Below are 14,662 nucleotides of genomic sequence, written 5' to 3'. Positions count from 1 at the left end.
ACAACACAGTTACATTAGTGTTCAGCTGTGCTCATAATTTCTCTCTTTTAAATGTCACTGTGTGTGTGTGTGAAAGTAATGCAGCAACTTATAACATGTGTTCAGCTGTGCTCATAATTTCTCTCTTTTAAATATCACTGTGTGTGTGAAAGTAATACAGCAACTTATAACATAGGTTTAATAATGTCTCTAGAGGATTTATATGTGACGTGTGAAAATATAATGCACTTAATAAATATTCATTGATTTTTTACATGGTATATGGCGCCTGTCATGTCGTCTGTGTGTCAACACGTGTGTCAAAGCGTCCCGTTACAACGCGTCAAAGCGTCCCGTTACAAGCACACATGTAAAAATAAATTCAGAAAATAATTCTTATATAAAGTCCGATATAAATAAAGACATTATGTGCACTTTACAAGTAATAGCGGGACCTAGCAAGACCGCGCCGTCACCTCAGCTAGCAATACAGCCATTCAAGAGTAAAGGTGGTATAACGTGACGAGGTGAAGCAAAATTCAAGCATATATTTTTATTTAACACGGCATAATATTCGGCTAATACATACAGCACTTTAGATAAGTATTAAGTGAGTTTTACACTTACCAGATGCTCTCCGTTTCCAGTCTGAAGGCTGAATGAAGGCAGCGGGGCGGGGAGAAAAGATGGCGGAGAATTGGGACAAATCCAGCTCTCCTATTGGTTGAGAAAGTTGGATTCTCCAAATTGAGACAAATTGAGACAAATATTTCAACCTGATTGGCTGGGCTGATTTGTTCAATGAAAAAGAAAAAAAAAAACCTGGGAATTGGGACAATTGGGACAGAGAACAAGTGTTTCACTGCTGCAAAAGGATGACACGCAACATCGTGAAGCGTTTCCACATTTTGACCCTTGCTCCTCTGGAACACCCGAGTAGGACGTTAGTCCTGTGGCTGGAAAGCCTGGAGCTCTTTGCCGCATTTCACAAAATCTAAAAACATGACAAGAAAAAGTTGGCGCCTTGTTCTTTCTGCGCGGTGTAGGGGAATGGGTGTGGCCTGGGATTCCTTTCACCATGTCGGGGCTCACCGTGAAGGGGGTGACTGGGACCACTGTTGTGTTCGTCTGCTGTTGGTGAGCGGGGCGTACTTACTCGGCTTTCTCTTCATCACGTACAAGTCTTTCGCCTTTTACTAAAGACTTCCGTGGAGAGGAACACCCACGAGTTAGATCTATCACACCTAGGGGGGCCGAGCTGCTAAGCAGCGGCCGTTCTCCAAGCCCGTTGAAACGACGGCACCACGCTGAGGCTGAAGCTTGCGGGAGGTGGGCCGGGGCGGCCAACGTCCAGGGGTCATCGCTTCTCGGCCTTTTGGCTAAGACTGCAATCGCCTCCTTTTGCTTATGGCCATACCACCCTGAACACGCCCAATCTCGTCTGATCTCGGAAGCTAAGCAGGGTCGGGCCTGGTTAGTACTTGGATGGGAGCCCACCTGGGAATACTAGGTGCTGTAAGCTTTTTTTCTCTCAGCTGTCACCAAAGGAAGGCGCTGTTGCTCCATCACCGCACACAGGGCTTTGAGGAACAAAAGCTGCAATCATTCCAGCTGTGTCTGTATGCACGCCAGAGAGGTGGCACTGAGACGCCTCACTTTCCGAGTAGTTTTTAGGGTTCCAGTTCTCACTGTTACAGCCTGTAAAAAGCCTGCAATCATCTTATAAGCGCGTGTACACAAATAGCCTGAGAAACAAGGTTGCAGTCCTTCCGGCTGTGTGTTTTTCTCCACAGAAAAAAACAATTCCTATGAAAGTAATGTTAAAGGATAGCACGTATTTGATGGCTGAGACACCATTATCCGCCACTCAGATGGTGTGAGGAACTGTCAGTGGTGTCACAGCATGTTTAAATGGGCTTTCTGCAGCCTGTTTTGTCGCTTATAAAACAGGCTTTACATAAAAAAGATTTGATAAGAGAACCAGGTGTGCACTTTTATGATATCCCAAATCAATCCCCGAGCTACACACACACACACACACACACACACACACACAGAGTATATTATAAATGTGTTTTCATATTAAGTGTTTTCCTTTGCACACTTGGCTGAATGGAGGATTTTTGTGCTTTAGAAATAATTGTAATAGGGGCAAATAGGTAGTGTACAGTAAATATGTGAGATATCAATTAGAATTTGTATGCATTGTAGGTAGGAATGATGTGGTATAAAGTGTAAAGATTAGGTATATGTGGCTGATGGTGTCCTATATGTGACGTGTATTATGTCTACAGTGAATAGAATGTGTGAAAAATTCAATGTTTACTTCCTTCAGTGACACGGACGGGTATAACGGGCCCTGGCGTAGCTTTAAATGGGCTTTCTGCAGCCTGTTTCATCGCTTACGGCCATACCACCCTGAACATGCCCGATCTCGGAAGCTAAGCAGGGTCGGGCAATGTGGGGGTCTGAAACTGTTAGATATAGAAAGTAGGAAAAAAGCTTTTAGAATCAAGTTAGTTAGAAAATATATCTGTGACAATACTGAATATGGCTGGAAAAATTTAATGAGGTATTTTCTGAATAAGATATTAAATATAGGGGATTATGTGTTACTGATGAAACTGAAGACACCTATGATGGCAGCACTCCCACATTTTTATAGGGAGGTCCTGTCAGCTCAGGGAGAGTTCTTAGAACACATACACTATGGGGCTAGCTCTGTGAGCATGATAAAAGAATTACCTATTTTTCTAAACAAATATGTTAAAAGAGGAGATCAACTATTGTATAATGCAAAGATGATACAGGCAAAAATAGTTCAACTAAAAGACCTAATGTACGAGGTGATACCTGGGTTTCTACCCACGCAGGCAGTATATGATAGTGTAAAAGAAATAGATTATGATGTAAAATATGCAACTGTGTACAATTATTACAAAGTAATTCAAGAAAGTATTCCACAATCATGGAGATCAGAAATCAAATCAGACACGAGAAGAGACAGGAGTAGTAGGTTTCCTGATTTAACATTTTTTCAAGGTGAAGAAATCAGAGATTTTAGTGTGATAAAGTGCAAACAAATCTATGAACGTGTTGTAATGAATGTAGCACAGAGACCGGCCTCCTTGTCCTACTGGAGCAGGATGTATCCTACATTAGATGGGGACAAAATCTGGGAGACATGGAAAATTAAAGGGAATAGCATTGAAGCAGCAGATCATGATTTCAAATTAAGACACAACAAAATTTACACTAATGTGATCCTGCACCAGTTAGACAGGGGGGTCGACAGAGAGTGTGATGTGTGTGGGTTAGAAGCTGAAAATGTAGTGCATATGTATGTAAGATGTAATGAACTGGGTGAGTTTTTTGGCAAGTTGAAATGTTGTCTGATCAAAAAACTGGGATTAATCTGGGATGACAGGGATTCATGGGAATTTTTTGTTTTATTTGGTATTTGGGAGAAGAGCAGGGTGAAGAACACAGAGCTGTGCAGGTTCCTATTGAGTCACGCCAGATGGGCTATTAAATCAAGACGTAATATAGCACATTATGAAAATAGGCTCATTTCTGTCTGGTCAATCTTCAAAAGCATAGTACAGACTCAGATTAAATATAGGATGATGCACAGCGCTGTGGATTTCACTAAACTCTTCACTAAACACAGTAGTCTCTTTACTTATAAGCAAAGGGGTGAAATTGAGTGGCACTGGTAGAGGGTGATTCTTCAGGTAAAATGTCTAAAAGCAATAATGTTATGTAGGGTAATTTTGATATAAGAAGTAATGTTTTTAAATAGTCTATTTTTATTTTTAGTTTTTTTTCCTTTTTTTTTGATTTTGGGGTTTGTGTGTGATAAGTGACTTTTACTTTAAAGAATAGAGTGCCATAACAGTGTAGATCTTGCAAAAGGGAGCTGTTATGGCCAGTTACTGGGATGAATGTTGATATGTTGTAATTTCTGGGGTAATGTTGATAGATGAAGGTAGTAAGGTTTGTAAATAGGTTTATTTTTATTTTTTTTTATTTGGGTTTGTGTGTGATGTGTGACCGGTACTTAAATAGTATAGAATGCCATAACAGTGTGGATCTTGCGAAAGGGAGCTGTTATGGCAAATTACTGGGATAAATGTTGATATGTTGTAATTTTGGGGCAACTTTGATAGATGAAGGTAGTAAGGTTTGTGAATTAAGTGTTTTTTGTTTGTTTGTTTTTTGTTGTTGTTTGTTTTGTCTGTTTTGTATGAGATGTGTGACTGTGAATGTGAAATTTGTAATATTTTGATGTGAGAATATTGTAAATCAAAAATATATTTTAAAAAACAAATATATTTTCATAATAAAAGACAAAAAAAAACAAAAACACGCCCGATCTCGTCTGATCTCGGAAGCTAAGCAGGGTCGGGCCTGGTTAGTACTTGGATGGGAGACCGCCTGGGAATACCAGGTGCTGTAAGCTTTTTTTCTCTCAGCTGTCACCAAAGGAGGGCGCTGTTGCTCCATCACCGCACACAGGGCTTTGAGGAACAAAAGCTGCAATCATTCCAGCTGTGTCTGAATGCACGCCAGAGAGGTGGCACTGAGACGCCTCACTTTCCAAGTAGTTTTTAGGGTTCCAGTTCTCACTGTTACAGCCTGTAAAAAGCCTGCAATCATCCCGCATGTACACAAATAGCCTGAGGAACAAGGTTGCAGTCCTTCCAGCTGTGTGTTTCTCCGCAGAAAAAAAACTATTCCTATCAAAGTACTGTTAAAGGATAGCATGTGTTTGATGGCTGAGACACCATTATCCGCCACTCAGCTGGTGTGAGCAACTGTCAGTGGTGTCACAGCATGTTTAAATGGGCTTTCTGCAGCCTGTTTCGTCGCTTACGGCCATACCACCCTGAACACACCCCTTTCAGGAAGTGAGTTGAGTGAGTACTGAGAGTAAGAAGCTATCATAACATATCCCTGTTCATTTTTGTTTTTGTTCGTTGTATTCGTTGTCTATAGTTGTGTTGTTTTGTTTTTGTAGTTTTCCCCCGACAGCCCTGCTGTTTGGGGGACTTTATTTTCCCCTTTTTGAAATGTTTGGGACGGACCACATGGCAAACAAAAACGGACCGGCAATGACAAACGAGAAACGGATTACGGACAATGGACTTAAGGAAAAAACTATCTTTGAAAAAAGATTAACCATAGTAGTGAAGATTGACGGAAATGACAGGATAACTATGATGGAGCTTCTAAGGAAAGTGAAGGAAGTGTGTGGTGAGGTTATTGGCTGTAGATTTAAGAACCCAAAAAGCTACAAACTAACCATGAAAAATGAAGAAGGGAAAGCAAAAATTATGGACGGACTGAAAATACAAAATAACACTGTAATGGCAAGGGAAATCAATAACGACGAGATGGTCGTGTCATTTATTAACTTGCCTACATACATTGAAGATGAAATAATATTGAGCAAATTACACGACTGGGGAGTGATTCCGGTATCAAGGATCAGGAGACGGATGTGGCCGGGAACTGACATAGCAGACGGGACAAGATACCTGAAAGTGAGATTTACAGACACTGTTAAGTTGCTCCCGTACTCAACGAAATTTGAAACAGCGGGAGGATCCGAGCACTTTAGGGTGATACATGACAGGCAGGTCAAAGTCTGCCGGCTCTCTATCCAGCTAGGACATATTGTAAGAGACTGTCCGGATTTTACATGCTTTAAATGTGGCAAACAAGGACATTACGCCAGAGAGTGCGCGGAGAAGCAGCAGGAGGAGCAACAGGAGCAGCAGCAGGAGAAGGAGCAGACGGGAGAAGGAGGTTGGAGCCAGGAGGCGATAGAAGGAGAGGATAAAAACCGGAGCGGAGATGGAGAAGAGGACGAGACTTCAGGACTGGAAGGAGAGGGAGAGGAGAGGATGCAGGAGGAAGAGGAAGAGGAAGAGGAGCAGGACGGAGAGGTAGAGACAGTAATGGAGACGCCGACGGAAGGAGAGAAGGAAGCAGAGACTGTCAACGGAGGGGAGAGAGATGCAGAAGTCAGAGGAACGGGAGGAGGGATGAACGGGGAAACAAGCGGGGTAAGGATGGTGGGGAAGGGGGGGCTGGGAATGAGTGGGGGTGCGGGGGTGAGTGGGATGGAGTGGGAGGTATCGGATGTGACTGTGAGTGAGGATGATAACATGGAGAAAGTGGGAGAGGTGAGGAAAAGACCTAAAAGTAAGAGGCACAGTAAGAGACTGGAAAAAGTAAAAAAGAAAACAGCTAAATGATGAGTGCTCATGTTGACATCCCTTTTAACCTCTTAAGCCCTAGCCATATTTTCAGAAAAAACACCTAAAAAGACATACCCAAAGTAAATGAAGAATTGCTTCACAATTAAAAGGTTCATATGCATTCCCTTGGTGTCTGGGGACATCTAGGGACCTCAGGGAATGTATTCCCAGTGTCAGAAATAGTGTGTCTGTTATTATACCTGAGTAAATTGGAATAAAACAAAGGAGAAATGTGAAATTTCTATCCTCGCCTAGTTTTTTTTTTTATTTGATAGAGGATAACACCATGCTAACAATAATTCCATGCACACAGATGCCACTGATCACCTTCAGCAACTCCTTGACTACACATTTTCCAAATTTGATAGAATTTGAGCAAAGGGCAAAGCCTCCACTAAGGTTTTAGTAAGGATAGGACTAGGCGGACATTCATTTGGCACTATTTGGCACAGTTTGGCACCAAAGTGTGCCAAATAGGTTATTTGCCACTTCCAAAGGAAACTGGCTGAAAAATACAACTTATGTCCATTACAGGAGTCTATTACCATTTACTGGAGCTTTTGGATATGAAATTTACCTTGTGGCCCATTGTGCACAGTATAAAATCATTTTTTTAAAAAACAAAACAACTAAATTGTATGATTTTGTCTCCAAATAGATTAATTTTATTATGAACATGTAAAACTTGTAAAAGTATTTTTCACAAGACAAAACAAAATCCTGTAAACTATGTACAAATATAAAATATATATAAGAACAATAAATAAGAATAAAACAATGAACTGTGCATAATAACATCACTAAGGTGAAAGACCCTTCTTTGACTGGGAAGGGGGCTGGGGCAGGAACGGGGGCTGGGGCAGGGAAGGGTGACACTGTTGTAGATGCAGAGGCTCTCTGAACTGTGTGTCATGTATCTTGAGGAAGCAGAACCACGCCTTGTCTTCCTTGCCGGTGGCAACTCCTCATCTTCATCATCCTCGCTAGAAAGACGAGATGTTGCTTCAGCTGGAGGGCTGGGGGGCTGTAGTGCTGCTGGTGCCAGATGGACCTGGGGTCTCCTCCAGTTGGTCATCCTCTTGGCTTTGGAGACAAATGGAGATAAATGATGAGAATCATTCCACATACATCTACCCAATTCATCATAACCTGTTTAGCCAAAAGAGATCAATCTTGAGCTACTATGTACAAATAGTGATTGCAGCACAAATAATGAAAATATTAAACAAAAACAACATACAAGCAGGTTGGTGAAATGAAATCAAAAATATAATAATAATAATATTAAAATAATAATAATAATAATAGTGTAATGATAATAGTAAGAAAACAAATTACTAACATGAAAACAAAAATATCAGATTTGGTGAAAGGTCAGGATTGAAACCCCCCGCCATCTTGTTGCTTGTCCCTTTACACAAATCAGCTGTTAGAGTGAGAGTGTAGGGGAAATAAAACATGTTTTTAGGCTATCTGATAATAGTAACAAAATCACTAACATGAAATAAATAAGTAAAATATCAGATTTTGTGAAAAACATGCCAACAAAATGCATATATAACTTTATACACGCATATATGTACAAAAGAAAACAAAACCTCAAAGTAGGCGCCGCCATTTTGTGGCTCGTCCCTTTACACAGATCAGCTGACGCTATTGTTTGAAAAGGTGAAATAAAAACCAAAGCAGTCGCTATTGTCTGTAAAATTGCCAACATGTACTGCAAAGTTGTTCAAGATGTATAAGAAACACAATAACTTACTCATAGACTGGATCCCTGCGCACCAGAAAATATGTGTCCTCCTCTTCATCATATTCAGCATTGCTGCTATCAGATGAGTCTGCTACCTCAACATCACTCCTGTTCTGGATTTCATCCATGACCTCCAGTATTGTAATCCGTTTTGTTTTTGCTTCTCAGACGTTGTAAAACTTGCTAAATGTCTTCAAAATACAACGGTTGAATGCGCTCGCGCGTAATGTGCGTAAAGATCGCTAGTATCAACACTGGTTAAGCATGGAAAGACTGACGGATTTTACCCGGTTTACTTTTGGTCTCATAGGAGTGTGAGATCTCGTTGGAAAGCTCGCGAGATGTAGAATATCACTGCAGTGTCATTGAGTCTGAAATACCAACACACGACCCGTAGGTGGAAGCAAAAGACCGTGTATGAAATCGAGCAGCGAGAATGCTCTATCTGCAATATAGGCCACCATGGCGTCTATTTTGATCGGAGAACTGTACAGATAGACTCAAAATGACCAAGACAAGGTAAGGAAACAATATATATCGCTGTTGATGACATTTGCTTTGTTATTTTATGGAATATTGAGACATAAACACAGAATTTTACATTTTGACGATAAAATGCTGAATTTTGCTGCGTCTTTGCTACGGGGCTGACACGAGCTGGTTAGGTCGGATTATGTTGTGCTTGGTATCAGCAGAAAGATGAGCTTCTCTAGTTTAATTTGACACCTAACATGACTGAGTTGAGCAAGCAGATATATGTGCACTACTGCGTTTCATTTCGGCTGTCCCTTATATTCACAGAGCTGTTATTTTTGTTGTTGTTTGTTTAAATTATTGCCAAATAAACTGTGTTTGAGAAAAATACACTTGGACTGTTGTTTTGGTAGACTTGAAGCCTCATCTTTTGGAAACATTTGAAGAAAAAGAACACCACAGTGTTAACTTTTTACAGGCAGTAAACAATTGTAGCGCTCGCTCGACCCGGTACCGGGTCCGTCGGGTCTAACAGGTTAATACTCTTGATGGCGCTCAGCTTTTCCTCTTTCAATGGTAATGGGCTCAGAGACCGAGACAGGAGACAGCAAACCTTGCTGGTGTGCGATGCTGATATCATGTGTTTACAAGAGACTCACTGGGATGATGTTTGTGAGAGAGAGACTGAGAGAGAATGGATGGGTGAGATGTATGTGTAACATAAGGCTGACTCGAACAGAGAGAGAAGAGCCAGTTCTCATGGAATGTTAATGCCCTCTGGGAAAGAGGATGCCATAAAATGATAATTCACTCTGCATGAAGGAGCTGGTTTGTTTTCCTTAACCCTTCTTCCTGTCACGAGGTAGGAGTCTTGGGCTTTACATCCCCACGAACTCTTCACCCAGCCACAGGGGGTGGCCTTCCGAAGAGACTTGTGACCTACGTGTGAAACAAACTTTTGTTTCTCCAAACTCCAAATGAACCCTTAATTCTTCCCTCAACGCAACGGACAATCAAGATAATGACGTTAAAATGACATGTTACGTTTTTATCAATGAACAATGTGATCCCTGTAACATTATATTTCTGTTTTACATTTCTTTGGTGTCTATGCTATCTCGGCAAATCCCATATGAGTGTGACATGCTGAAGACTATCATTTTGGCAACCCTAACCCTAACCCTAACCCTACAAACAGTGTTAAAATCCAATAGGAATGCAGAAGTTATAATATGAGTAAAATTTGTTACCTCTGCTAACATAAGATCAGCATAATTGTATTTGCTAAGATCAGAAAGCCATCATAATCATTTCCCAAATAACATGCATGCTTCAATTGATTGTGGGACTGGAATCTAAAATTATCTACAAATGTTATGCCAATTCATATCTGTTTTGCCTGTATTAGGGTGAAGGGTTATTTTATTGCACTCGTACTGATGAGACAGCAGTGATGAGACATTAAATAATTGAGTCCTAGTATTTCGATTAAAATATTGAGACGGCTCTCCTCCCTGCTATCAAGAAGGAGGGGAGATGAGCCCTTCGCACCCCGGATGGGGCGTAGACCCCCCCCCCCTCGGCGGTACATAAGCGCCAGCATTTGAAAATTTCGCTCTCTTGTTCTTTTTTTCTTTACGCCCTTGTTTTCTTGTTTTCGCTCCTTGCTGCTCGCTGATAATCTCTTAGTACTTTTCTATTAGTTAATCTTTCTTTAGTAATTTCGCAGTTTAGAGCATTTTTCTTTTGTGCATTTATCTTTGATTTTATTATAAGTCAATCAGTCGTACTCCAGTTAACGTCGCTGCCTTTTTGATTATCCCAGTGTAGTTTATCTACCTTTTGATCTTTTTCTTAAAGCCAACGTGCCTTGATTTTTGTCCGTTTTGGACTCAGACAGTAAACCTCAGTTAACTCAGTCACTCCAAGGCTCATGAAAAGCCTGAAAGACTTTTATCAGTAATTCAAACTGAGGTCAAGAGACCAGTTACGTCGAATATACCCCGGCTTTGCTGGCCAGCCTTAACTGAGGTATTAAGAATAACTGAGTCAGCCACAGAACATCGTTTCTTCACCGCCTGTGCTCCACCCTGAACCGCCAGTGAAATCTGCAGCTCCCGAGCCCAGCAGAATCACTCAGCCGAACCACCCGCAGAAGCCAGCCCCGTGGTCCCGCATCGTGAAGGCCAGAGAGAGAGACGACCTCCCGCTGGGTTTCGTGACAAAGACCACTTCAGAGCTGACGATCAACTCTTCTGCAAAAGTAGGGTTACGGTTACACTTTCTAACACAGGCTGGTGAGAAGATTATAGCTGACCTCTCCAAATCCACTGCCCTATAGTTATTAATATCGACAGAATAGTTTTAAATAGTGTTTAGGAGCTTAGACTGTTAGTCATCACTGCTGCATCATGAGTAGAAGCTGCTATTAACCTTCCCCATGAATAATTAACCTTCCTATTTGATGACAATTATATATATATGTATTCTTCATGACGCTATGTTAATTGTTGTTTAATTCATGTGTTTAAATAAATAGCCTGTTAGTATCATAGACAAACTGTGTGTGTGTGTGTAAATTTCTGGTTGAATACACTAAAAGTTCCCTGACGCCTAGAGTTCACGAGCCTAAAGATATTTGACTGATTCATTAAATTTACCTTTTTTTTTTTTTTTAAATATATTTTTTCAGGCTTTTTTGCCTTTAATGTACAGGACAGTGGAGAGAGACAGGAAACAGGCAGAGAGAGGGGGGATTGACACGCAGGATAAGACCGCTCGGCTTGGGATTCGAACCGGGGTCACCTGCAACGAGGACTGTAGCCTCAACACATGCGGCGGGAGCGCTACCCGCTGAGCTATGCTCAACCCCCATTAAATTTACCTTAATCAAATCTATTTAATTGAGTTATGATTGTTTAATTAATCCTAATTAAATAATCATAACTTCCGGATCTTGCGTCCGGTGGTGCCCCTTTTAACGAGTGTTTATTCAATTCCGCTACATCTTGGTGCCCAGTGTGAGGCCTCATAACTGAAGCGTATTCAACCCAGAAATTAAACAAATTTCTCGCAGTGTTGGTTTGACTATGCTATGTACTGACTGTGTTTGAGCATATCCACCTGAAATCCAAGCGTCTAACTGCAATGTTTAATTGTGTACTGAGTATGACTGATTGTGCTTCCCTATAATAGATAAATATCTGGGGCGATAGAGCGCTAGAGACTACACGCTGACTTCCCATAGAAATAGAGAAGTGTTGTTGTGTTTATGAAAGTTGCATGCTTACAGCGTAAAACATACGCTTATTGATTAAAGGCCTTAGGCAGAAGACAGTCACTGCGGATTCCGGTCATTGTCCCCCTGCCTTGAGTGCGGAAAGTCTGGCTGCGTTTACCCAGCAGATCTTAAGTCTGCCTCAGAATCTCCGTGTTAGCCGCTTAGCCTAGCTACCTAAACCGCTAACAGCCGGACCCCCCGGCCAGGAGACCCCCTCCCTGTTCCTCTCTGCCGGTTCAACAAGTTCCGTGCCTGCCTCAAGCCTGTGCGTGAGTGCGAAAGAAGTAAAGTGTTAAACCACTATTGTTTACGTCCCGCCGCGGACGCGTGTTCATGCTATAAAGCTGATTATTGATACTAGCCGGTGTGCTGGCCATGTTAAGTCCCCTGAGACTGAAATAAATAATTCTCTGTGTTTGATTGCGAGAGAAGTGAAGTGTTGAATCACTATTGTTACGTCCCGCTGCGGACGTGTGTCCAAGCTATAAAGCTGATTATTGTCACTGGCTGCTGCGCTAGTGGTGTTGAGTCCATTTGAATACTGAAATAAAATAATCCTCTGTGTCTTTTTCAAAACGGGATAACAGACCCGTGTTAGATTACGAGAGCAATAAAGTGCTAGATCACGTGGTACACGTCCTGCTGCGGACTTGTGTTGAAAGCTGAAGAGCTAGTTATTGTTTGTACCAGTTTTGCGCTAGTTACATTGAGCTACTTGAGCCAGAAATAGATCATTTCTGTGCCGCTGGTTTCAGAGTCAGCAGCTGTTGTTGAACTGTGGAAAATTTGCCTGAAAGGCCCCAAAGGGTCCGGGCTGGCCACGTAAAATTTTCCTCTTCCTGAAGCCGCGATTGATAATTGTTTTGTATCAAAGTAGAGTTTTGACAGACGTTGTTATACGGTAAATACTTTGCTGCGGTTGTCCATACTGTCGAGGGAAAAGAGTTGAGATAGTGCTTTGCAACTGTGTTTTAAGACGAGCGAAAAGTTGCTCAGAACTGTGCCCGAACAGAGTACGAATCTCGGAGGCTTCCGTGCCTCGCAGCCCCTTTGTGTCCGAGAGTCAAGGGTAATTGGGAAGAGAGTGTCGCTGCCCGTGCCTGAGAGCAAAATAGCCATTTTGGTGCCAGAGCTAGCAGGTCCTTCAGTGGGCGTAGCCAAAAGCGTCAGCCTTGACGTCACCGCCCCTTCCTTTCCGCTTCCGTCGCTCCATACCCAGAGAAAACTGCAGCGACATCTGGTGGTTGATTTGGTTAACTGAATTTGAATGTCCCTTTATGCAAACCTTTATCCTTCATAAGAGGCTTATAAAATTGTAACCAACACATTCAAATCAAGTTAAAGTTGACAGTAATTGATTAAGTAACACAATTTTCTGCTCTAAAAATTCTAATTACCTGAAACTTGTTTAAGATTAATACATAGTATACTCACTATTGTAAGACAATCTCATGTTCACAGTGTAATTCTCTTAGCTCAATAAAATTAACTGCTGTTTCGTATCATTAGCTCCAAACTTAATTCTAAAAGATTTTTCTGCTATTCACCTCAGATGTACTAACATTTCCTTGTCACTTCTAAATTGAATTGAAAACAAATTTTGTTTATAACTCGAAAAAAAAAATTATTAATTAAAATAAAAAAAATTTAATTATTTTTTTTAAAATTTATTTCCTTTTCTCATTGAAATTTTTTTTCTTTCTCTTTTTTTTCCTTATCTCCTAAGATAACTAAACAAAAAAACTTTACACATAACAAAACAGGCATACTTGTTTATTAGCATACTTTAATAGCACAGCTATTTAACAGGAATAGAACTTGTTACCTACAGTTACTACTAAACAAACAACAATAAAGTTAAGAGTTTAATTGTTAAAAATAAAGGAATACATCTTAACACAGTAAAGGTGATCAGCTAATAGGCCAATCCCTATAGAACTGTAAGGTTAACATCCCTTCAGCCTCTTGTTTTGTTTGTTTTTTTTTTGTTTTGTGTGTTATTGTACACTCAGCAGAAAACGATAACCCTCACTAGCCTGGTAATTAAACAGCAAAGATAACACACAGGTCACAATTTTAATTTGTACATCCAAAACAAGTTATTTCCGTACCTTAGAAATTACTCTAGTCCAATTACAGTCAATTAACTTGACGAAACTAATCCAGAACATCAATTGATTTAACCAAATCAACCTCATGTCTGAAGTTGAAGAGTTAACCGTGGACGCCACGTCCTCCCCTGAAGGCTCCATCGTGGCAGACCCTCTAGACACCCTAGAGAACTTGCTAATAGAACTCACAAACAGTACGATGCCGGACCAAGCTGCTGGCATACTGGAAGCCACACCTACTGCACTCGAGTCGATGTTAAACACCTTGTTTCAGGAGAATTCGGACAAATTGCCCAAGGACAAAGCGTTAGTTAAAGTGTTAGGGCACATAGCTCTCATAACGGTGGCCCAAGTCCGACACAGCCGCGAGCAGGCTGAACGAGCCAAAAGTGCGTTAGCCACTCGCAACCAACAACTCCAAGAGATGAGAAGTGAGAGAGATACGATACAACACCTGCTGGAGAGTTCTAACCTATCCCTGGAAAACGCCCTCGCCCGCGAACAGAAACTAGCCACTCAGGTGTCGGGCCTCATTGCCGCAAGGGAGGAATGGGCGAATGAGAAGGAGGGATGGAAGTCGAAAAACGCTGGGCTAGCAGACACGCTCTTCCTTAGCGTCAAAGGGCTAAAGAAGGCCGAAGCACGGCTCGAAAAGGTAAGTAAAGACTACGATGAGTCTCGAGCCGCGCTTCGCCAAGCCATGAACGCAGTAGATACCCTACGCTCCCAAAACCAAGTCTATGAGCTGGACGCGAGGGACATAGAGGAACAAAACCAACAGCTCCAACTAGAGCTGAAC

General features: G+C 41.5%; 1 non-coding gene and 1 pseudogene across 1 annotated transcript; both read left to right on the top strand.

The window, feature by feature from the left end:
• Positions 1 to 1,131: 1,131 nt before the first annotated feature.
• LOC128384861 (uncharacterized) lies at positions 1,132 to 1,218 on the top strand (annotated as a pseudogene).
• Positions 1,219 to 1,382: 164 nt separating this feature from the next.
• Positions 1,383 to 1,501, top strand: LOC128384811 (5S ribosomal RNA). The gene has a single exon (XR_008324549.1). It is a non-coding gene; the product is annotated as a 5S ribosomal RNA (ribosomal RNA).
• The last annotated feature ends 13,161 nt before the right edge of the window (positions 1,502 to 14,662 follow it).

This window comes from Scomber japonicus, chromosome 22 (assembly GCF_027409825.1).
Source record: "Scomber japonicus isolate fScoJap1 chromosome 22, fScoJap1.pri, whole genome shotgun sequence".
Lineage (NCBI taxonomy): Eukaryota > Metazoa > Chordata > Actinopteri > Scombriformes > Scombridae > Scomber > Scomber japonicus.
This window is presented reverse-complemented; position numbering and strand designations above follow the sequence as displayed.